The sequence below is a fragment of the Calypte anna genome, chromosome W (genome assembly GCF_003957555.1).
Source record: "Calypte anna isolate BGI_N300 chromosome W, bCalAnn1_v1.p, whole genome shotgun sequence".
Lineage (NCBI taxonomy): Eukaryota > Metazoa > Chordata > Aves > Apodiformes > Trochilidae > Calypte > Calypte anna.
Genome location: NC_044276.1, coordinates 3,164,733 through 3,187,041, shown reverse-complemented (window position 1 = coordinate 3,187,041; position 22,309 = coordinate 3,164,733).

The following is a 22,309-nucleotide window of genomic DNA, read 5'->3' as shown; positions in this document are numbered from 1 at the left end:
GGAGCTGCCAGGTGCACCTCCAGGACCTGGGTTAAAACCAAAGGTGGGAACTGGGCCTACCTGAACTGGACACTGGGCAGGAGGATTCCATGGAATGAATTGGAGGAACCATGAAGATCATTGTCACGGTTTAACACTGGCCCGGCAATTAAACCAAGTAACAGATGCTCTCTATTAAGCTCTCTCTCCTCCCTGATAAAGAAAGGAGAGAGAATAAGGGAGAGAGACTTATGGGTTGGAAACTAAAATACACAACTTTAATGAAACAGTAATGATAAATAGGAAAATTGCTAAATATATACTAGGCAAGCAGTTACCAATGAAAGCAAACAACCGGTTAGTGATGAAAATTTAACAAGGAATAAGGGTCAAGAAAATTTAGTAATTGGATTGATTAGGGATTTTTGGCCTCATGCAAAATGTCACAGAAATTACAGCCTGTTTGCCTTTACCCCAAGCAGCAGGTGAACCGATACCATGGAGAATAATACCAGTGACTGGGATGCCAGAATCTTTGAAAAATGTTTCTTGGGCATGCCAACTAGTCCCAAAGGTGGTGATGGTACAGAAAGATTTGTGTCAGACAATTAAGGCGATGCCGGAAAAGGAATGTAAAGTAAAACCCAACTATTATGGATGAATACAAAACACTAGGAAATGCTTGATCAGTCTCCCCGCAAACGAACCATGCGAAAAACGTATTATAACAACCAAATCCACACGGAATGAGATGGATTGTCAAAACATTACTCAAAATATTGATACTTGGAAAGATTGGACGACAGTATGGGGACCTAGTATTTTGGAACATTATACATATTTGGGGAAAGTACAATGGTGTATACAGTGGTTAGGGAATAGGGATCATTCTTATCGAGAAACCTTAGTCACGTCTACTTCCACTTCTCTTAGACAATTACGAACCCAAAGAGAAGAATGGAATTGCACGGAAATATTTACATGTGACACCCCAGAAGATTGAATAGGGTTGGTCCCAGTGAAAATGGCATTAAAATGGGGATGTGAATGTAGAGGATACCATCATACCATTAGTGTGGTACAAGGAAATCTTGCTATAAATTGTAAAGTTATGACCGTTCATAGTCCTGGAAATTTAGTATGGGTATTGGGACATGGAAAATGGACATCTCATTTACCCTTGGATGGATTGGCCACACAAATCACCTTAGGGGTACCTACTTTATGTCCATATTGGAAACAGGCAAAATTGACACAGAAAGAGAAGGGTAAGAGAGAGAAAAGGGGTATAAATGAAGACTTGGAAATAATAGGGTTAGATGAGAAAGATGAGTGGCACGAACCCTCTTCTGGAGTTAAAATTTGAATGGGTATTAGAATCATTATTCGCACCCATCTCAACTTATAGAAATCGGGAAATGCTGTACAAATTATTAGGACAAACTGAACGGTTAGCTGCAGTAACTAAGAAAGGATTTAAGGATTTAAACCTGCAACTTCAGGCTACCACAAGAATGACCATACAAAACAGGATGGCCTTACATATGATGTTGCTAAAAGAGCATGGTGTTTGTGGGTATCTGAATAATAAAAATGAACATTGTTGTGTGCATATCCCAAACGTTACCCAGGAAGTAGAGAAAGATATTAGCCAATTGGAACAAATTGAGGACAAGGTCCACGATGTTCAAAAAGAGGCAGAACACAATTGGGTTGGAGCAGTATTCAGCTCCCTAGGGATCCAGGTCTCTGGTTGGATATCATCAATTATACAATATGGAATTATGATAATTATCATTGTTGTGATTGCTTTAGTAATGTACAAGGGTTTATTGGGAATGATTTTTAAAGAAACTCAACATACACGAAGGGTCATGAAGGCTATAACCCGGAAGGAGGTAATATCTCCAGAAGAAGGGACGCCTCCACCTGCTTATCAAGAGGCTTAAAGGTTGAGCATCCTTGCGAAGGAATAATCGAAGGATGCTCAAAAGGGGGGAATTGTTACAGTTTATAGCAGAAATAAAATAATATTTGTTGTAAAATTTTAAAATGGACGAACTAAGAGTTAGAAGGGGCTCGGGTAGACTAAAACTCTGGGAATAAGTAACTAGTTAAGAGTGAGCTGACCCTTACAAGAACAATGATCAAAGGAGAATAAGGAGTGTGTTGACCCCATCAGCAAAAACATTAATCAAAAGGAGAATAGTTAAGCAAACTGATACCATGTGCCAAAGATCAAGATAAAATATTGTATCCAGGTGGTGGGCCAGGTGGTAATGACAGCTGAAACGGTAAACCGTGGATTTACAGTTTAAGAGATGACTATCTATTGTTATTTGTAAGATCTATGTGACTGTCTATTGTTATCTGCATGATCTATGTGACTGTTTGTGACTAAAATTTATGTAACTCTGTATGTGGCCTGTAATGAAAAAGAGTATAAAAGCTGAACCAAAAACGAGGGTCTTCGGAACCCTGACTTGGGACGCTAGTCCTCAGGCTTCCCGGGCCCTGAATAAAGCACCGCATAAACTGACTCTGTTGGTTTGTGTTTTGATTGCGGGCAACAATATCTGTGTGTTCCTGCCTCCAGTTCCCGACTGCTGCCGACTCCAGGAGTCCAGCATGTACTTTTGAGGGCTGCCCTGCAGCCTCGGTGGTGACGTGAGAGTTATTGGGGGAAACAGAGGGGAGGAACGTGGTATCAATAACAATTCCCCCCTTTTGAGCATCCTTCGATTATTCCTTCGCAAGGATGCTCAACCTTTAAGCCTCTTGATAAGCAGGTGGAGGCGTCCCTTCTTCTGGAGATATTACCTCCTTCCGGGTTATAGCCTTCATGACCCTTCGTGTATGTTGAGTTTCTTTAAAAATCATTCCCAATAAACCCTTGTACATTACTAAAGCAATCACAACAATGATAATTATCATAATTCCATATTGTATAATTGATGATATCCAACCAGAGACCTGGATCCCTAGGGAGCTGAATACTGCTCCAACCCAATTGTGTTCTGCCTCTTTTTGAACATCGTGGACCTTGTCCTCAATTTGTTCCAATTGGCTAATATCTTTCTCTACTTCCTGGGTAACGTTTGGGATATGCACACAACAATGTTCATTTTTATTATTCAGATACCCACAAACACCATGCTCTTTTAGCAACATCATATGTAAGGCCATCCTGTTTTGTATGGTCATTCTTGTGGTAGCCTGAAGTTGCAGGTTTAAATCCTTAAATCCTTTCTTAGTTACTGCAGCTAACCGTTCAGTTTGTCCTAATAATTTGTACAGCATTTCCCGATTTCTATAAGTTGAGATGGGTGCGAATAATGATTCTAATACCCATTCAAATTTTAACTCCAGAAGAGGGTTCGTGCCACTCATCTTTCTCATCTAACCCTATTATTTCCAAGTCTTCATTTATACCCCTTTTCTCTCTCTTACCCTTCTCTTTCTGTGTCAATTTTGCCTGTTTCCAATATGGACATAAAGTAGGTACCCCTAAGGTGATTTGTGTGGCCAATCCATCCAAGGGTAAATGAGATGTCCATTTTCCATGTCCCAATACCCATACTAAATTTCCAGGACTATGAACGGTCATAACTTTACAATTTATAGCAAGATTTCCTTGTACCACACTAATGGTATGATGGTATCCTCTACATTCACATCCCCATTTTAATGCCATTTTCACTGGGACCAACCCTATTCAATCTTCTGGGGTGTCACATGTAAATATTTCCGTGCAATTCCATTCTTCTCTTTGGGTTCGTAATTGTCTAAGAGAAGTGGAAGTAGACGTGACTAAGGTTTCTCGATAAGAATGATCCCTATTCCCTAACCACTGTATACACCATTGTACTTTCCCCAAATATGTATAATGTTCCAAAATACTAGGTCCCCATACTGTCGTCCAATCTTTCCAAGTATCAATATTTTGAGTAATGTTTTGACAATCCATCTCATTCCGTGTGGATTTGGTTGTTATAATACGTTTTTCGCATGGTTCGTTTGCGGGGAGACTGATCAAGCATTTCCTAGTGTTTTGTATTCATCCATAATAGTTGGGTTTTACTTTACATTCCTTTTCCGGCATCGCCTTAATTGTCTGACACAAATCTTTCTGTACCATCACCACCTTTGGGACTAGTTGGCATGCCCAAGAAACATTTTTCAAAGATTCTGGCATCCCAGTCACTGGTATTATTCTCCATGGTATCGGTTCACCTGCTGCTTGGGGTAAAGGCAAACAGGCTGTAATTTCTGTGACATTTTGCATGAGGCCAAAATCCCTAATCAATCCAATTACTAAATTTTCTTGACCCTTATTCCTTGTTAAATTTTCATCACTAACCGGTTGTTTGCTTTCATTGGTAACTGCTTGCCTAGTATATATTTAGCAATTTTTCCTATTTATCATTACTGTTTCATTAAAGTTGTGTATTTTAGTTTCCAACCCATAAGTCTCTCTCCCTTATTCTCTCTCCTTTCTTTATCAGGGAGGAGAGAGAGCTTAATAGAGAGCATCTGTTACTTGGTTTAATTGCCGGGCCAGTGTTAAACCGTGACAATGATCTTCATGGTTCCTCCAATTCATTCCATGGAATCCTCCTGCCCAGTGTCCAGTTCAGGTAGGCCCAGTTCCCACCTTTGGTTTTAACCCAGGTCCTGGAGGTGCACCTGGCAGCTCCTCCCAGCCCCATTACTGTTGGTCACTTTGAAGGCTCAGACTTGTCCCCCCACCTCCCTGCCCCACAGGGTCTGTTAAGCACCTGCCCTAATTAATGAGCTCTGGCAGGCTCAGTGGGGCCCATTGATATCTTGAGGTGCTTCAAATTTTTTTGTTGTGACTTTGACTTGGAGAAATTTCTTCATTCTTCTCTCAGTATCTGAGGTTCATGCAGTGATCCTCAAATGTCCTAAGGAGCTGTTTAACTCTATGTAATTTCCTTTACATCTTCAAAACCTGTAGATATCATTGGTGTGTTAATTTTTCTTGATGGAGTAAAGGAGGAAGTTTTCAAAGTGCAGCTAATAAAAAATACTGATGAAAATCTCCCTTATGAGGGAAGGCTGAGAGAGCTGGGGCTCTTCAGCTTGGAGAAGGGGAGAAGGAAGGGAGACCTCATTTATCTTTACAAATATGTAAAGGGAGAGAGCCAGGAGGATGGTGCCAGGCTCTTCTCAGTTATGCACAATGATAGGACAAGAGGCAAGAGAGAAGCTTGAGCACAGGAGGTTTCATATAGACATGTGGAGAATTTTTTTTTTTTTTTTTTTTTGCTGTGAGGGTGACAGAGGACTGTCACAGGCTTCTCAGGGAGGCTGTGGAGTCTCCTTCTCTGGGGGCATTCAAAGCCCACCAGAAATTGTTCCTACGTTCCCTCCTGTAGGTGACACTGCTCTGGCAGGGAGGTTGGACTCAATGATCTGTTGAGGTCCCTTCCAACCCCTGACTTTCTGTGAGTCTGTGATTTTCTACCCAGTGCTCAAGGCTGTGACCAAGATAAGTTGTGGGGAGCTGTGGGGAGTGCTCCTTCCCATCACTCCCATCTCTCTTGCAGGTATCTTGCAGACCTGTCTCAAGACCAGGCTGCTGCCCACTTGGGATATTTTTTTCCCAAATTACAGACTTGTTTTCTCTAATTCTTACTGTTTCACTGCTATGTGAGCTCTATTTTTATTCTGCATCTCTACCTTATTCTCTTTCATGTGATTTTTCATCAAATGTGATTTTTTGCATAACTTTTACTTCTTTCAATTAAAAGATGACATCATGATTGTATGATCTGTGCTCTCCTGTCCACTGGTTCCTGCTGCCCTGTCACCAGTATGGGGGGGGTTTTGCTTCCACCACCTTTTAATTACATATCAAATTCAAACTCAGTCTCGGAAGCCGCAGATTCACTCCAAATATTTCCTCCACGTTCCTTGGGATCCCCAAATCCAGGTTCTTCACCTGGATGGTTCAAAAACAATCCCCACCCAGAGCAGACATATTTGTTTTATTAAGTTCTTCCTAGAAAAGGTGGGAGGAGACATTTCCCCAAATCCTGAAGGCCTTTGGAGAAGACATTAGGGTTTGCTATGCAGACCAAAGACAAAGAAGAACCTTCAGGGCACTAAAGGCTGCCTTGGTCATTGTCCTCCTGATTTACACATGAAAGCACTGATTCAACAGCTTCTTATCTCAAGGTTCTGAGGTCTTTGTTTTGTGATCAGGTCAGGAAGTGTGTCCTCCCATTTCCACCTCCCCACCCTCATGACACCAGCCCTACAGTTTTTTTAACCTGGAATAACTTTTGTGGCTGATAACCCTTTTCTTCAACAAATCCCCTTTTTGAGACTCATGGGGGTATTTTACACGGACCCTAACCTTCACTTTTGTGCTTGTAGAACCATGAATAACAGAATGGTTTGGGTTTGAGGGGACCTGAAAGATCATCTAGCTCCAACCCCCTGCATGGGCAGGGACATCTCCCACTTGACCAGGATGCTTTGAGCCCAATCCAACCTGGACTTGAACAGTTCCAGGGATGGGGCAGCCAGAGATTCTCTGGGCAACCTCATCCAGTGTCTCCCTCACAGCAAAGAATTTCTTCCTCTTATCTCAAGTCAACCACCCCTCTTCAAATCAGAAACCATTCCCCCCTTGACTGATCACTCCAAGGCCTTGACAAAAGTCTCTCCTCATCCCTCCTCATTTGATTCTGTAATAAAATACTATAATGATTCTGTGAGAAAATTTGTAACCATTAGAAGTGATGAAGGGGGTGTCAGGTGATCATTCCCAAAACTTACACTCCTTTGGACAAGCCTTGCAGTTTAGAATGTTTTTAATCACTGGAAAGCCCCTTGGAGGGGAAAGGGGAGAAGGAATGAATGCTCAAGGGTTGCAATGAAAAATGATTTAAAAGAGTAATAATAATAATGAATTAAAATTAATGATGATTACGATGTCTCCAGTGGAAAGGCGATGGTCACAGCAAGTGGAGGAGGAGGTCCCAGCTGTGGGAACATTGCCTGCTAGGATGGGACCCACTGGTAGGATGGGAAGGGAGCCATGGAAGAAGCCAAGCCATCCCCCCAACCTTCAGTCATAGAATGATTTGGGTAGGAAGAGATCTCTAGAGGCCATCTAGTCCAATTTCCTGCTCTACAGGGAGGGTGTGTGTGGTCATACTGTAGAACACTGGGGTCGGCCAGGTCAGAGCATCTGCCATGGATTTTAGCCTATGGTCACAGTGTTCCCTCGTTCCAGTACTCAGTAGAACCCAACACAATACTTCTGATCTCCCTTGCTCTTGTTTAGTTGGTGTCTGCAGCTTCCCAAAATTCGATGTTCTTTGAAGGGAAAAAAATTATTTTGGAGTGAATTCTGTTCCATAAAGCTGAGTTTGAAATGGAAATGAAGTTGGAAGAATATTTAGGGCAGTAACCACTGGGTTGGTCATTATCTCCCTGAATTTACACCTGAAAGCAGTGAATTACCAGCCTCTTATCTCCAGGGCCTGCAAGCATGTGTTGAGGTTGGGTCAGCACCACCCAGATGTAATGTGTCCCCTCCCCCCACCCATGCCACAACCCTGATGTCCCCAACCCCCCAGGACACAAGCCTGGTGACAAGGCACCACAACTCCCCTGGCAACTTCCAATGTCACCACTGAGTTGGGTCCCTCCCCCCCGAGGCCCCTCCCCACCTTTTCTTCCTCCCCCCGCCGCTTCCTGCGATTGCACTGCAGCTCCCGGGAGGTTTCTCTCCAACTGCCCCAGGGCTGCACCCACACCCCCTGCCCCGCAGCTGAGACCCCCCAACTGGTGACCGCCAGAGCATCGCCCCCCCCTCCCCACCGGCCTGGGCTGTGCCCCCCCTGCAGGTACCGGGAAGTGATGGGAGGTGATGGGAGGGGGGTAGTTATCCCAATACTGCCCAAACAGGGGCAAGAAGAACAAGATGGGGAGGGAGGGGGATGGGTGAGGGGGGGAACTAAACTTATGCCTGGGGTGAGGGTGGTGGGATTGGTGACCCCCCAACTTTTTAAGGAGGATGGAGGAGTTGTGATTGGGTCTCCCCCCACCTCATCCGGGGATTCCCAACTCCTTATCATTTGCAGGGCTGTGATATGGGATCACCAAGTCATCCCAATGGTTTGGAAACTGAAACGTGGGACCCTTAAATCACACTGGAGCCAGGGGCTATTAATGACAAGTCTGGAATACTTCCAGGGGACTTAATAACCCCAGGGCTCAGGAGCCACAATCGAGGGTTCCCAAAATATCTCAGGAGACCCCAACTCATCCCAGTGGATGACAGCTCATCCTGCATGTGAGTGCAATAGGGGAATCCCAAGGTCTTGGTGAGATTTGGTACTGTGTCGGGGAACCCAAACTCATACCAAAGTGGTTGAGTGAGATATAAGACCCCTGAATCACCCCGGGGGGTTAAGACAGCAATGGGGGAATCCTAAATTACCTCTTGCAGTGTCAGTACAGTTGTATCATCACAGCTCAAGCCAGAAGTAGCTCAAAACCCCAGCACTCCCTGCACCAAACAATGGCCCCTTTGGGTTTTGAGTGCCAGTGTAGCTGCTAAAAATGAAGCAAAGAATGAACAGTGGGTGTCCAGCTCTATGTATAACCCCACTATTTCACCTTTCAGTCCATTTTCACCCACAGTATGTTTGATGTAGGTTTTGGAAGCCCTGACCGCACAGAAAGCCCAAATTCTACTTTATTAGCAAACTGGCTTCTGTCACAGACACAGCGCTTCCATCTAGGCAAAAATCTTCCTGGGTTCCCTAAGGATAAGAAAATTTTTGGTCAAAGTGTGATTTTGGATAAAAATCATTGAACCCATTCAGGAATAAAATTTGACATCAGTGAGCAACACAGGAGAAGGTTTAGAATCCACTCAGCCCATCTTCACCATCAGAAAATCCATGGGGGTGAGAGACCCCAGAGATGTTCTGATTGAGGTAGAGGGTTTAGCGACAGGTCGGATCTGGTCCAACAGTGACGGAATCACACTGGCACCATATCCTATACCTGCCCTGACTGCAGGAAAGGTTTTCGATGGAGATCAGATTTTACCCAGCATCAACATATCCATACAGCTGAGAAACCCTTTAACTGTTACGAGTGTGGGAAGGAGTTTAACTGGAGTTCCAATTTATCACAGCATTGCCGAATCCACACGGGAGAGAGACCCTATAAGTGTCTGGAGTGTGGGAAGGAGTTTACCGGGAGTCCCAGTTTATCACAGCATCACCGCATCCACATGACAGGGAGTCCCTATAAGTGTCTGGAGTGTGGGAAGGAGTTTACCCAGAGTTCCAGTTTATCAGAGCATCACCACATCCACAAGGGAGAGAAAACATATAAGTGTCTGGAATGTGGGAAGGATTTCACCTGGAGTTCCTCTTGATCATGTCATCACTGCATCCATACAGGAAAGAAGTTGTATCCCTACACTCACTGTGGGAAAGCCTTCAACAATAGCACCTCTTGGATTACTCACCAACATGTCCACAAAGGGGAAAAACCCTACCCGTCCCCAGTGTGGAAAGACTTTCACAGCCAGGTGGGGTCTCTCCTATCACCTACGGATCCATACAGGTGAACATCCCTACAAGTGTCACCAGGGTGGGAATAGCTACAGGCAAAGCTCCCATTTAAAGAACCATCAATGCCTATATACCAGTGAAAAACATTAAAGCTACTTCCAGTGCAAGATGAGATTTTACTGGAAATTAGATTTCATTTGTCATTACCCAACCCATCACAGCCATCACCAAGTAAGAAGGGTCAAGTTGACCTAATTTTCCAAGATCCATAACACCAATGATGCTTTCTTCACCTTGTCATGCAGAACAAAATGGAGTCACATCAGGAAACAATTCAAATCCCACCCAAAATGTGAGTTTTAATATTTGTTTCAGCATCATGAAAGGTTTTTTTTTCCAAATAAGGGAAAAACAGAAAAATATTTACAATTATGACACCGTCCTAAAGGGATGTGGAACGATGGGGTCCTGGACACTTTTCCTGCACAGCAGGCTGGGAGTGCAGCTGAGGGAGCAGTAGAAGAGGGAGGCAGCAGACTGCAGGACAATGCTGACAGCAACAGAGCAGGATCATCTCTACTACACGGTTTTTAAATCCTTCCAGGGATGGTGGTTCCACCACCTTCCTGGGCAGACCGTTCCAACACCTAACTACTCACTTAGTAAAGAAATTCTTCCTCAGATCTGACCTAAACCTCCCGTGTTGCAACTTCAGGCCATGTCCTCTTTTCCTCTCATTGTTCACTTGAGAGAAGAGGCCAGAACCCACCTCAACACCACCTCCTTTCAGGGAGTTCTAGAGAGCAAGAAGCTCTCCTCTCAGCCTCATCTTCTCCAAACTGCACATTCCCAATTCCCTCAGTATCTCCTCATAGCACTTGTTCTCTATTCCCTTCACCATCTTGTAGATGCCTGTAGACTCCAGGGGCTGGCACAGCTCTTCAGAGGAGCGTTACTGCTCCTTGCCTGTGAGGAGGGATGCTTCATGAGCTCTCCTGAAACCTCTGTGACACCATAGGTGATGTGATGGGACACCTCGAGCAGCCTGCAGTAAGGCTTCTGTCAGTTTTCTCCTGAAATAAAAGAATTACAACTTGGATTTTTTTTCAAGATGATTGAAAGTGTTGGTGAGAGCTCAGTGAAAAGAATCTGGCTGAAAATCCCCACAGCATCTTCTTTGCTTGATTGATTTCTTGTAAAGCAGTAGTTTTACAAAAATTGATATTGTGTAAATTTTTCATTCTTCTTTAGCTTTTTTATACTCTACTGTTATGAAGTTTGTGATCACTGTACATAGTTACTGCATATAATGCCACCAATTATTCTCTAATTTAGAGTGCCCTATCCTAAAAGACATCAGTTTGTTAAATGCACCTTGTGAACAATTGAATTGGAAATGCTTTTGGAGAACTAAATTCACAGGTACATCAAGTCCCAAGGATGTTGCTACCGGACCCTTAGCTTTGGAGGTGACACTGCTTGAAGAACAAGGACTCTGCACATCATACAGATCACCACTGCCTGAACTGAAGAAGCTGGAGTGATGATGCTAAGCTTGTAGCCATCATGATATCATTGCCTTATGATATCATCATGCCTTGTGATATTTGGACTCATGGAGTGAGGAGATGGCATTGTTGAGATGTCATTTGAGTATGTGGTTTTTGTGATCCAAGCAATCAGCCTTTGTGATTGCACAGCCTGAACAATGAAGTATCTATTTTTGTGCTTTTATAATATCTATGTTCATACATACCTTTGAGTGATTTGTGTCCCTAAAAATTGCTCAAAAACCCCCTTTAATTGTTGGAGCAACACAACTGATATTTTGACTGTAGAGAAAAAGACCTTGAGTGTCATTTCATCTTAATCTGATCAAGAGGCATTTGGATGGTCTCAGGAGGCTGTCACTCTTTGTTTATCCTCCAAGGGTAACTTTTCCCTCAAAGGGAAACTCTGGCCTGGGAGATGGAATCTCCTTTGGTTGTTGTCTGGGTCAGGCCATGGGATGTGACAGTCCTGTGCTGTTGTGCCAGCAGCAGGTGGTTGTGCTGGAGTGCCCTGACATTTCCAGTAGCCCCACAGGGCTGTACTTGGCCACTCAATTGATGAGCTGCCCTGACTGAGGTTGGACCACCCCTGGCACCTCCAGTGTCACCCGTGGCTTGCAGGGGAAGAGGAGGGAAAGGAGATTCCCCCTGGCACTGCCTGGGTGTCCAGTGTGAGAGTGGGACAAGCAGAGGTTGTCTCTCTAGAGGGGAACTGGCTTTGTGTAGAAAATCCGCGGAGGCTTAAGGACAACACATAGTCACCAATATGGTTAAAGTGAAGTCGTCCATTAACAATTCACACTCGCTTTTTATAGAGCCCTTGTGTATATAACGATATCTTGCAGGTGGCTATATCTTGGCCACAAATCCTGTTCTCACAGAACTTCTGCTGACTACATCATTAACCATCTGTTATCCTTTTCTGTGGCCAGCTCCCTAATCTTTTTCTCATAGCTCATCTTTCAGTAACCTTGCAACTAGGCCTCAAGGCCCTTAGCTTACTCTAGCTAAAGCTAAATAATCAGGATTGCTCACATGTCTGTTTTCTTCCAGACAGTTTCCCAACATATCCCCCTTTTTGTTTTTGAACAGTCCTGACTTACTTCATCACGCGAGATAACATGCTAATGATACATTGCCATAAAAACAACATACGAATAATACAAAAGCAATAATAATATACTAATAATCAAAACCAATAATAATAAATATAATTGATAAACCTTGTCAAATTAAATCTCTAAGCTATCCCCATATCCTTAAATGATTTAACCATTCATTTAACCCAGTATATGCAACAGTTAACAATAAAAAGTCCGTGGCAGCACGATATTGTAAAACTGCATGTCTGATACTATCAACATCTTTTAGCATCTGTGTTAAAATACCAGAAGTTAAGTTCATCTGCTTAGTAGTGCAACAGAATAGCACAATCAACAATCAACATATAGACGAGGGATCCCATAATCAACATATAAAAAAAAATCACATGAATTACAACATTAACAAAAGCCTATTATCAATACAACACAATACGAAAAGCACATTTCACACTGCAGTGGAAGGACTTAAACACCTTTTTAGTATGAGGAAGGTCAGGTATCCACTGGGGCGTAGAGCCAAGGGTGTAGAGGAGGCTTATCCGGCAAAAATTGGTCGAGGGGCCCCAAAAGCGTCCCCAGACCCCTCCTGGGTCACGGCACAGTGGAGTCCTGGTTTCCTCCACGGCGTCCAAATTGAGGCCCAAAAAGGCCTAATAAAATTGTTTACAGAGAGAATTCCAAGCCTTTAAACAGCAAAGGCCCACTCTCCCCCCCCCTTTTTTTTTTCTTTTTTTTTTTTTTTTTTTTTTTTTTTCTGCTGTGGTATGTGTAGCAGGGCTCATTTTCTGAGCAGCAGCAGTGTCTGTGGGGGTAGAGACAGCAGCTGCAGCTGTAACAGATACGCTGGCGATGCTCACCAGCCGTATCTGAGTTGTGCCTCTGTGTGCGGGGGGGCGAGAAGCAGCTGCGGAGACAGGAGTGGTGGTGCTCTCTGTACCAGGAGCAGCTCTCAATCTCTGCAGCAACTCTCGGCCTCCGAAAAGGCATTCTCATTCTTATTACTGTGTTTTTTTGCTTGTTTGTTTGGTTTTTTTTGTCTTACTCCTCACCAATATATGAGAAAAATTAACAACCACTAGAAGATTTAAAAACGAAATGCTATTGCTACTGAAATTTGGTGGAATCAGCCTGAAACAAATGAAGTGGTACGATCTCCCAAACCAAAACTGCAAGTGTAATTGCCAACCAATTTTTTTTTTGTTTTTTTGGTTTTTTGGTTTTTTTTAAATTTTTGTATGAAACACCAGTGCACCATGCACCACAATATACATCAATCTTGATGACCATATTGCAATGATGGTCCTTAAGCAGCTTTATCTGCTTCTAGCATTCGCTCAGAAGCTTCTAACAATTGAGCTGCTGTAGCACCTTTTGGGAGCAGTCCTAATGCACGTTTAGTTTTTTCATTAGCATTGTCATATGCTGACATATAAAAAATTTGTTTTCATCTCTTCTGACAAATCCAGATGTGATGTTATCACTGAATATAAGTGATCCACAAATTTTGAATATGGCTCTGCTCTCTCCTGTTTAATATTTGTAAAGGAAAGGGATTGCTTGTGCAGGATCATGCACAGTTTGCAAAGCTTTATACGCCAATTCTTGTGAAAGTTGTAACACTTCAGTTTGAAACCATGCCTGCAAATCTGCACATACAAAAGGACAAACACCCAGTAACATTTGTCCTTGCACTCCGTGTAATGCATCGGTGTTCTGGCTAGGAATCACAGCTGCATTTTCACACAGCATTTGCCATTTATGATGAAATTGCAATTGTTGAGAAGGAGTTAACAGAGTATCAATGAGCATTTTTGTATCATATGGCGTCAACAATTGAGGAGTAAAAAGATGTTGCAAAAGAGATTGAGCAAATGACAATTTCAAACCGTGCTGCGTAATGGCAGCTTTTATCGTTTTCCAATCTAATGCAAGCCATTGACCTCCTCCTCCTGGTCCCACAATCACTGGAAAAGCCATTGGACCCATATTGGGAATCATTTCTCCTTCAACTATAGAATCTAAATAATTCCCTTCCATCTAGTTACTGGATACACACTCCCCCTCCCACTATCCCCCCCACCACCCTCCCCTCCCCATGTTGGATCTGGAAGAGGTGGAGCAGTGGGTGTTAAAGGGTTAAGGGAAGTAGGAGCAGGAATAGGGAACGGATCAGGGGGTAAAAATGGATTAGTGCCCCTGGCTTGTTCGGGATGTTCCCCGGAGCAAAAACTAGGTTTTTTTCAAGGGTATACTCATCCTTGGTCTCCAGTTCTTTCAGTTTCTTCAGCAGTTCCCTTAGTTGCTTGTCTCCGAGTCCCAGTTCTTTCCTTGGTTGTTGCTCTCTAGCAGGCGCTGATGGTGTTGACAGGTGAAGCAGAGGATTAATTGACGGCAACTGTGGTCAAGAAGATAAATCAGGCATCAGAGTTGGAAAGGTGGCAGAGCGTCCAGGAGCCGCGGCAGACAGGCGCGAGGTGGGGAGTCTTCATTCCAAGATTCCTCGCCTGTGTTCTCCGGCTTCTCTCTCTCTGGGTCCTCCGACAATTCTGGTGGTGTTTGGTCGCTTTTGGTTTTGCTTCTCGATCCCATTTTTACTTTTCATCCGACTCCCAGGGTCAAATGGCACAGTTGGCTGAGCTTCAATCAGTATATCCCCTTCAGGTGCTGGTGGGGGTTCTTTAGGTGTCTCAAAGAACTGTTTAGAGGTCAAGTCCATATTTTGAGCATTCATCAGTACTGGTAGATCAGGCGTTAAGGCAGCAAATGCTGAGGCTGCTGCTCTTTCACTTTCCATCTCTTTTAAGGTTTCTTTAATCAATTTCCAGAGTGTCGCTAAGTGTCATGCCTCCTTATCTCCATTGATAATTTTATGCAATAGGGCAATACCTGAAACGAAGAAAGACCCTGACAGGGTTAACTCCTGGTGGAATTTATTCCTGTAACTTTCCACTAAAGCAGTGAGAACATCTTCTGTCTTGTAAGTACAGATCTTCCTTTTAAAAACAAGACACTGCCAAGGCCAACTAGGCAGAGAGGGGATTAACTTCTGTAAAAGTGTAGGTCTTGTTCTCAAAACAAGGCACTGCCAAGGCTAGCTAGGCACCGGGGGAGTTGTGAACACCGGCACGGACACAGGATGAGGCCACCACAACCAGCAGATAAGGGAAAGATTATCGCAAGGGTCCAATTTTGCTCTATAACAAGAGGATGAAGTCATCGAAAACAGGAGAGATAAATAGTTCATTTTGAGAAAGAACATTCAAGGACCTTCCAGGCTCCACCTAGACTCTTCCTGACTCCGCCTAGAGTCCGCCTAGACTCCGCCTGGACTCCGCCTAGACTCCGCCTGTCATGAATATTATAATTATACCTTGCAAACTTATGAATATGCATGTAACCTCCACTATAAATACCCTAACCCTTTCCCTCGGGGCTGGAACTCTTTGTCCCGCACGAGCTGGGAGTTCCACAGATCGGAAAAAAAAATACCTTTGCTGCTTAAAGACTCAAAACTCTGTCTCTAAACAGTTTTGCTTGGCCTTCTTGGGCTTCATTTTGGCGACCCAGATGGGACTGGTCTCCGTCGTGCCGTGATCCAAGGGGGCCCGGTGTTACGATCCGAGTTATTATTTATATTTTGGTTGCGAGGAAAATTCAGCCACTGACTCAGAGACGACGCTTGAATTGACCAGTAACCAGACTGCTGGATTTAAAATTAGTTACAAAGTTTATTTCTAAAATAGGGGAAAGCCGGTTGTACTAGCAATAAGACCTTTTGTATAAAGTAACCACCTTAATCGATGGTCGTTAAGAGTAACAAAGGAGAAACAAAAGAGAGAAAATGTCAACCGTCCGGCGCAGGGCCTGGTTCCTTGGGCTGGAGGGTTGCTCCTGGGTTTCGCTGTTGAGTCGCTGCTCTGTCTTTCCGTAGCTGGAAATCGGGGTGAAGCTGGAAATCGGGGTGACGAGCTGAGGAGATGTCGAGCCGAAAAAGCGCTCTTCCCGTCTTTTCCTAGGGTTATTTATCCCCCAAAGAAAGGGGGGGTCACTTCATTCAAGGTGGCCCTGATACATACATATCTCCAGGCTTCCTGGGATGAGTAATTTCTTATCTTTGTGTCCTGGAACCCTGCTAGGTTTGGGCGACCAGGTGTCTGTCAGGCCTTCCTTGAGATAAACATATGGTAATTTACCAGCCGAAGGAAAAAAAACTGGGTCCGAGAGACATATTTTATATTTTCAGTTCCACATGTATACCACACCCGGGGACGGTTTTGGGGCTTCCCCCGACGAATTCTGTCGGATTAAGCCTCCTCTACTCTCTTGGCTCTATGCGCCGATGGACACCAGACTTTCTTCATACTGAAAAGGTATTTATATTTGTTTGGGTTTTGAGGCCTCCAGGGAAAGGGGGGGTTCAAGTCCTCCCCTAGGATTTATAGGGGTTCAAGTCCCCTAGGATTTATAGGGACGTGGGGGACGCCCCCAGACTGGCAGGTTCGAGTCCAGGCCAATTCTGAGTCCCTTTTCAGGGTTAAGCGGTTCGAGTCTGGTTAACCCTGATTCTTAAGGAGAAGGGTTTCAGTCCCTTTCGGGGTTTGAGTCCCCAGGAGAATTGTATGGTATTGACAATAGGTTTTTGTTAATGCTGTGTTCGTTGATGCTGGGATCTCTCGCTGATATGTTGGTTGTTGATTGTGCTATTTTTGTTGTGCCACTTTTTAGGGAACTAAATGTTTTGAGTTTTTGTTGCGCCGCTTTTAAGAGAATTAAGTGTTTTGAGTAATTACACGTCCCTATCGAAGAGAAGTTCTATAGCTTTGTCTTCGGGGGGGGGGGCATTGCGGGGGCTGCTGCCAGGTATTCGCGGTCTACAGCAACAACTTGTGACCCTAGGCGGTAGACCAATGTGTAAATTTTGTGCAAGTTTTACCTGTGCAATATATGTGTGTGTGAATGAATGTGAGTGATTGAGACACAATATAATTGCGCGGTGAGTGTGGGGTCCTGATCTGTGTTTCCGTGACACCCGCGAGGGGGGGGAGGCCAGAGACGGATGAAGCGATTGGTGTGTATTGTTGGAACGATTAAGCAGAGTAAATATTATAAGTATTATAAGTATTATAATTATACCTTGCAAACTTATGAATATGCATGTAACCTCCACTATAAATACCCTAACCCTTTCCCTCGGGGCTGGAACTCTTTGTCCCGCACGAGCTGGGAGTTCCACAGATCGGAAAAAAAATACCTTTGCTGCTTAAAGACTCAAAACTCTGTCTCTAAACAGTTTTGCTTGGCCTTCTTGGGCTTCATACCTATGGATTCCCAAGTAGGTAACTCAAAAACAGTACCCATCAAGGGGAATCAGTTCTCTATCCCATGCCCATTTCAGTAATTCAAGTAAGGTCCTGCCTTTGTATGATAAACGTCTCTTACAGAGAATACATTGGAGGAGCTTAACTACTGCCTCCTCTTCTTTAGAGAGTGTAGACCCCATCTCCCCCCCAGCCGCTCACCTTTTTCCTGGCGAGATTCTTCAGTTCTGAGGTACCTCTTTTGTTCTGTAGCCGGGCACCAGCTACATAGACCACCGGGGCAGCAGTCTCCTTTCGACTGGCTTCTCCGCTCCTGCCGCACCATTTCTCCAGCGGCATTCTCGCTCCCCTCTCATTCCAGCTGTCTTCATCGCTCCTGGAAGCAACCGCGAGAGGGTCCCTTTTCGGGCGCCAAATGTAGAAAATCCGCGGAGGCTTAAGGACAACACATAGTCACCAATATGGTTAAAGTGAAGTCGTCCATTAACAATTCACACTCTCTTTATATAGAGCCCTTGTTTATATAAAGATATCTTGCAGGTGGCTATATCTTGGATACAAATCCTGTTCTCACAGAACTTCTGCTGGCTACATCATTATCCTGCTGTTATCCTTTTCTGCTGCTAGCTCCCTTAACTTTTTTTTATAGCTTATCTTTCAGTAACCTTGCAACTAGGCCTCAAGGCCCTTAGCTTACTCTGGCTAAAGCTAAATAGTCAGGATTGCTCACATGTCTGTTTTCTTCCAGACAGTTTCCCAACAGCTTTGCTGGAAAGGAGGGAGAGGACATGAGCGATGACTTCACTGTGTGTCAAATTGGGTTCCTGGGGAGCCCCAGGGAGAGCTGGAGGAAACCCTGAGAGAGTTGAGCAAGTGGCAAAGTCTGGCACTGGTCCTGTGTTACTGAGCTGGGATCCTGAGACTGAGAGAGCTGCTGGCAAGCAGAGAGTGCTTCAGAGAGACAGCTCTGGGCAGAAGCTGGGAGAAAGGCAGCCTGGGCTGGGAGGAGAGCTGAGAGCTGCCTGGGGGAGAAATCTTAACAGCCTCTGCCATGGTGAGTCTCTGGCTGCAGGGCAGTGAAGCTGGGCTTCCTGGAGGGGGTCTTCTCTGTGGGAAAACAGTCTGCGGAGGCTTAAGGATTGATTCCATGTGCACATCAATATGATTGTATGAAATCGTTTATTGAAGTTCGCAGTAGCCAAACCAAATAGTCTGCATAAGGGGCAAAATGATCTGTCCCGGGTCCACTCCAGCAATGTCTTGCCATCACGCTCTGTACTTTTTTTTTCCTTCTTTCTTTTTTTTTTTTTTTTTTTAATCAAGACCAATAATAACAAATATAATTGATAAACCTTGTCTAATTAAATCTCTAAGCTATCCCTATATCCTTAAATGATTTAACCATTCATTTAACCCAGTATATGCAACAGTTAATTTTTTCATGTTATCTTAATCAATCGTTTTTGGTTGTGAATTGACTCTGAATGATCAGATAAATTTATGCAAATACACTCTATCCAAGTCTTCACAAACATAACCTAAAAGCTAACAATAAAAAGTCAGTGGCAGTATGACTTTGTAACACTGCATGTCTGACACTATCAAAATGTTTTAGCATCCGTTTTAAAATACCAGAAGTTAAGTTCATCTGCTTAGCAGTGCAACAGAATAGCACAATCAACAATCAACATATAGATATAGATCCCATAATCAACATAAAAATGATCACATGAATTACAACATTAACAAAAGCCTGTTATCAATACAACACAATACCAAAAGCAGATTTCACACTGCAGTGGAAGGACTTAAATAACTTTTTAGTATGAGGAAGGTTACGTGTCCACTGGCGCACAAAGCCAAGGGGGTAGAGGAGGCTTATCTGACAAAGATTCGTCGGGGGGCCCCCAAAGCGTCCCTAGACCCCTCCCGGGTCACGGTACAGTGGAGTCCTGGTTTCCTCCATGATTGCCAAATGTAAGCCCAAAAAGGGCTAATAATATTTTTTAGAGACAAAATTCCAAGCCTATAAACAGCAAAGGCACACACACACACACACTTTTTTTTCTCTGCTGTGGTTTCTGCAGCAGGGCTCATTTTCTGAGAAGCAGCGGTGTGTGCGGGGGGGCGAGAAGCGGCTGCGGGGGCAGGAGTGTGGGTGCTCTACATACCAGGAGCAACTCTTGCTCTCCACAGCAACTTTCAGCCTCCAAAAAGGCATACTCATTCTCATAACTGTTTTCTTTGTTTTGTTTTGTTTGTTTGTTTCTTTTCCTTTTCTTACTCCTCACTAACATACAAGAAAAACTAACAACAACCACTAGAAGATTCAAAAATGAAATGATATTGCCACTAAAATCTAGTGAAGTCATTCCGAAACAAAATGAAGTGGTACAACCTCTCAAACCAAAACTGCAAGTATAATTACCAGCCAAGTTTTTTATCTCTGTATGAAACACCAGTGCACCAAGCACCACAATATACATCAATATTGAGAACTGTATTGCAATGATGGTCCTTAAGCAGCTTTATCTTAAGCATTTTTACCTTTAGCAGCTTCTAACAATTGGGATGCTGTAGCACCTTTTTGGGAGTAGTCCTAATGCACATTTAGTTTTTTCATTAGCATTGTCATATGCTGACATATATAAAATTTTTTTTTTTTTTTCATCTCTTCTGACAAATCCAGATGTGATGTTATCACTGAATATAAGCAATCCACGAATTTTGAATATGGCTCTGCTCCCTCTGTTTAATATTTGTAAAAGAAAGGGATTGCTTGTGCAGGATCATGAACAGTTTGCAAAGCTTTATACGCCAACTCTTGTGAAAGTTGTAACACTTCAGTTTGAAACCATGCCTGACAAAAGGACTGACAAAAGGACAAGCACCCAGTAACATTTGTGCTTGCACTCCGTGTAATGCATCAGTGTTCTGTCTAGGAATCACAGCTGCATTTTCACACAGCATTTACCATTTATGATGAAATTGCAATTGATGAGAAGGAGTTAACAGAGTATCAATGAGCATTTTTGCATCATATGTCATCAACAACTGAGCAGTAAAAAGAAGCTGCAAAAGAGACTGAGGCTGCTGCTGACCTCTCACTTTTCATTTCTTTTAAGGTTTCTCTAATCAATTTCCAGAGAGTGTCGTGCCTCCTTATCTCCATCACTAATTTTATCCCATAGGGCAATACCTATGGCTTCCCAAGTAGGTAACTCAAAAACGGTACCCATCGAGGGGATCAAGTCTCTATCCCGTGCCCATTTCATTAATTCACATAAGGTCCTGCCTTCATGTGATAAACCTCTCTTAGAGAGAATACATTGGAGGAGCTTAACTACTGCCTCTTCTTCTTTGGAGAGTGTAGATCCCATCTCCTCCCCAGCCGCTCACCTGATCAGGGCAAGATTCTTCAATTCCGAGCTCGTTTATTCCGTAGCCGGGCACCAGCTACATAGACTGCCGGGGCAGCAATCTTCTTTTGACTGGCGTCTCCGCTACCCTCTCATTCCAGCCATCTTCATCGCTCCTGGAAGCAACAGCATGAGAGTCCCTAGTCCGGGCCATCCTTAGTCCCTGGTCTGGGCCATCCTTGGTCCCTGTTCGGGCGCCATTTGTGGGAAAACAGTCTGCGGAGGCTTAAGGATTCCATGTGCACATCAATATGATTGTATGCAATCGTTTATTAACAACTTGCACTCACTTTATATAGAGAAGTCTTGTTTACACCATCTTATCATGCAGGTGGCTTTGTATTCCAATTACACATTCCATTCTCACAGAACCCACTCTTCTCACATCATTATTTTCCTCTTCTGTTGCCAATTAAGTTATCTCTTTCCCATTAGCTCATTCTCAGAAAGCCTCTAACAAGGCCTCAGTAACCATTAACCAAATGTGGCCTAAATTAAAGTAAGTCAGGATTGCTCACAACCTGTATATTTCTGAACTGTTTCCCCAACAACTGTACATGGGCACAGCAGGAGTTTTCCTTTGTGCAAGCCAAGAAAAGTCAGAGCAAGTGAAGAAGAATCTGAGGAGAAATGGTTTAGAGAGAGGGATGGGAAAAGAGAGATGTGATCATCATGACAGAGGTGGCTAAAGAGACAATCAGGCTGCTGAAAGACAGGCGAGCTTTGAACAACCTGCTGCTCAAAGCAGCACCCAGGGGAGAGGCATCTGAATGAACAGAGTAGGAGAAGGGGACAATTGGAGAGAAATGGGAATGTCCTTTGTCTTGACAGCCTGTGTCTGGAAAGGTGACTTTAGAAATAGTCACTGTATCACCACCACCAGGCAGAAATTTATGTTGAGGCTCTGCGCTGCACTGGGTTTGCTCCTTGCCCTTTCTTGGGGGAGTTGGAAGGTGTTGTGCATTTTTCCTACAGTTTTAAATACTCATCTTAACACCACACTGCCACCAGGAAGAGTCCTGACCCAAAAGTGAGGGATGAGATTTCCCATTTCCTGGGGTTCAGAGTTTTGCCTGACTGATCCATAATATAAATAAATAAATACATAAACAAACAAATAAATAAATATCTGTGGCTTCAGAGCCAACTTTTACAGAATCTTTGCCACTTTGCAATCATGGCCTCCAGTGACCTTCTCTAACAAGTCTCTGGGGATGCTATGTCAGTAAAGGGACCCAAAGGGGCCAATTAATACTTCAAGATAATTTGGGGGTTTGTTTTGGCTTTAACTTCTTAAGACTATTTTTTTAAGTCTCCTGTCAGTACCTGAGGATCATGGACTCAGTCCCACTGGCACCATGGTGCCCATTA